At 51.5% G+C, this 3,471-nt stretch overlaps 1 protein-coding gene across 1 annotated transcript in view; it reads right to left on the bottom strand.

Moving 5' to 3' along the window:
- Window positions 1-3,208: 3,208 nt before the first annotated feature.
- CHLRE_17g748047v5 (uncharacterized protein) overlaps window positions 3,209-3,471 on the bottom strand; it is a 4,062-nt gene continuing 3,799 nt past the window's right edge. The window contains exon 3 of the mRNA XM_043072792.1: window positions 3,209-3,397. The gene's annotated coding sequence lies outside the window, so the exon portion shown is untranslated. The remainder of the gene's footprint in view (window positions 3,398-3,471) is intronic.

The following is a 3,471-nucleotide window of genomic DNA, read 5'->3' as shown; positions in this document are numbered from 1 at the left end:
CTAAAACCCTAAAACCCTAAAACCCTAAAACCCTAAAACCCTAAAACCCTAAAACCCTAAAACCCTAAAACCCTAAAACCCTAAAACCCTAAAACCCTAAAACCCTAAAACCCTAAAACCCTAAAACCCTAAAACCCTAAAACCCTAAAACCCTAAAACCCTAAAACCCTAAAACCCTAAAACCCTAAAACCCTAAAACCCTAAAACCCTAAAACCCTAAAACCCTAAAACCCTAAAAACCCTAAAACCCTAAAACCCTAAAACCCTAAAACCCTAAAACCCTAAAACCCTAAAACCCTAAAACCCTAAAACCCTAAAACCCTAAAACCCTAAAACCCTAAAACCCTAAATGGGGGTTTTAAGGGGTTTTGCGGGGTTTGAGAAGTTTGACATGTCAGAAATGTTTTGTATAGTGTAATTTACACAATTATAGCTAGAAGGATTGTTGGAACCACATGTGGTTGACCGTGATGTGATTTGGGCACATAGCCATGACTTTGCATGTCACACCGCTTCCTTGTCACAGTGCACAAGTCAGCAGACAGGATGCGACTCATATGGTACTGCATACTTGCACCACTGTGGCTTCTCATTCACCCAGGTCATACTGAATACTGCATTGTGCTGTGGTGCATGCTGACAGGTTGCACATGCATTGTGTGCATGCACATGCTGCTCATTCCCCTTGTCCCTGCACTGGGGGGCTGTGCTGCGACCCACCATCCAACCTGCCTGCCTCACTCACCCGTGTGCAAGACCCTTTCACATTTGTATATGCACATGTTGCCTGACCCGTTTGTAATGCAGCCACAAGCTAAACGTGGTGGTGCCAGCCCTTGCAGTGCCCCATGCGGCTCTGCACATCAGGACAAGTGTTCCCCGCTTGCCTCCCCTCTCATGGGTGAGGGTCAGGTATCATGCAGGCTATCAGGTAATGTGCTGCCATGCTGAGGATATTCAATTTGCACCATATGTCAATGGGCTTTGGGAGTGCAAGGAAGCAGCCACAGCATGTTGGCGTGTCCGGACCTGAGGCCTGCCGACCACACTGGTGGCGCCAAGTCAGCAACCGCTCCACCCCAGCAAGCTCCAGCTAATGCCAACCATACAACGGCAGTCGCTATATGCATATAAGCAATAGCCGGGCCAAACGGTTGCGTGGCTGGACTGCTGCACTCACTCACGTGGCCCCTGGCCCGTGGGTCGCCTAAATGGGGGTTTTAAGGGGTTTTGCGGGGTTTGAGAAGTTTGACATGTCAGAAATGTTTTGTATAGTGTAATTTACACAATTATAGCTAGAAGGATTGTTGGAACCACATGTGGTTGACCGTGATGTGATTTGGGCACATAGCCATGACTTTGCATGTCACACCGCTTCCTTGTCACAGTGCACAAGTCAGCAGACAGGATGCGACTCATATGGTACTGCATACTTGCACCACTGTGGCTTCTCATTCACCCAGGTCATACTGAATACTGCATTGTGCTGTGGTGCATGCTGACAGGTTGCACATGCATTGTGTGCATGCACATGCTGCTCATTCCCCTTGTCCCTGCACTGGGGGGCTGTGCTGCGACCCACCATCCAACCTGCCTGCCTCACTCACCCGTGTGCAAGACCCTTTCACATTTGTATATGCACATGTTGCCTGACCCGTTTGTAATGCAGCCACAAGCTAAACGTGGTGGTGCCAGCCCTTGCAGTGCCCCATGCGGCTCTGCACATCAGGACAAGTGTTCCCCGCTTGCCTCCCCTCTCATGGGTGAGGGTCAGGTATCATGCAGGCTATCAGGTAATGTGCTGCCATGCTGAGGATATTCAATTTGCACCATATGTCAATGGGCTTTGGGAGTGCAAGGAAGCAGCCACAGCATGTTGGCGTGTCCGGACCTGAGGCCTGCCGACCACACTGGTGGCGCCAAGTCAGCAACCGCTCCACCCCAGCAAGCTCCAGCTAATGCCAACCATACAACGGCAGTCGCTATATGCATATAAGCAATAGCCGGGCCAAACGGTTGCGTGGCTGGACTGCTGCACTCACTCACGTGGCCCCTGGCCCGTGGGTCGCCTAAATGGGGGTTTTAAGGGGTTTTGCGGGGTTTGAGAAGTTTGACATGTCAGAAATGTTTTGTATAGTGTAATTTACACAATTATAGCTAGAAGGATTGTTGGAACCACATGTGGTTGACCGTGATGTGATTTGGGCACATAGCCATGACTTTGCATGTCACACCGCTTCCTTGTCACAGTGCACAAGTCAGCAGACAGGATGCGACTCATATGGTACTGCATACTTGCACCACTGTGGCTTCTCATTCACCCAGGTCATACTGAATACTGCATTGTGCTGTGGTGCATGCTGACAGGTTGCACATGCATTGTGTGCATGCACATGCTGCTCATTCCCCTTGTCCCTGCACTGGGGGGCTGTGCTGCGACCCACCATCCAACCTGCCTGCCTCACTCACCCGTGTGCAAGACCCTTTCACATTTGTATATGCACATGTTGCCTGACCCGTTTGTAATGCAGCCACAAGCTAAACGTGGTGGTGCCAGCCCTTGCAGTGCCCCATGCGGCTCTGCACATCAGGACAAGTGTTCCCCGCTTGCCTCCCCTCTCATGGGTGAGGGTCAGGTATCATGCAGGCTATCAGGTAATGTGCTGCCATGCTGAGGATATTCAATTTGCACCATATGTCAATGGGCTTTGGGAGTGCAAGGAAGCAGCCACAGCATGTTGGCGTGTCCGGACCTGAGGCCTGCCGACCACACTGGTGGCGCCAAGTCAGCAACCGCTCCACCCCAGCAAGCTCCAGCTAATGCCAACCATACAACGGCAGTCGCTATATGCATATAAGCAATAGCCGGGCCAAACGGTTGCGTGGCTGGACTGCTGCACTCACTCACGTGGCCCCTGGTGGTGAGAGCAAACATTTTACTTACGATACAGGCCGTGGTTGACGATGCTGTTTATTGCATTGGGTAGGCATGATAGATTATTATCGGCTCAGCCACTTGAAGCGGGCTGATCGATGATTGGAACCATGGAAAGCCGGGCTCGCGAGCAGGCCGGCGAGCTGTTGACTTGGCCACGCCGAAGTCAGCTGCTTATTATTGGTAGTTTGTACTATCGCCCTATCTCAAGACAACTATGTATTCGTTATATACTGTATGAGTTTGCAACTACAGTCAAACCGAGCTCAATCACTCAAAAGTCTCGAGCTGAACTCGGCCTTCCTCACTCGCTGCTTTTCACCTCACGCCATTTGTCAGAATGACCTTCGTTATGGGCAGCAGGATTGCTTGAGGGCACCAAGTGCTGCAGCTGCAGCACTGACACCTGCAGCTGCCGACTGAAGCGTGGAGCACAGTGTCCACTGATTCCCCCTTCCCGAGCTGGTAGGTGCACGAAAGACAGGGAGGGAGGGAGGGAGGGAGGGAGGGAGGGAGGGAGGGAGGGAGGGAGGGAC

This window comes from Chlamydomonas reinhardtii, chromosome 17 (assembly GCF_000002595.2).
Source record: "Chlamydomonas reinhardtii strain CC-503 cw92 mt+ chromosome 17, whole genome shotgun sequence".
Lineage (NCBI taxonomy): Eukaryota > Viridiplantae > Chlorophyta > Chlorophyceae > Chlamydomonadales > Chlamydomonadaceae > Chlamydomonas > Chlamydomonas reinhardtii.
Note: the sequence above shows the minus strand (reverse complement) of the source record. Positions and strands in the feature narration are given on the sequence as shown.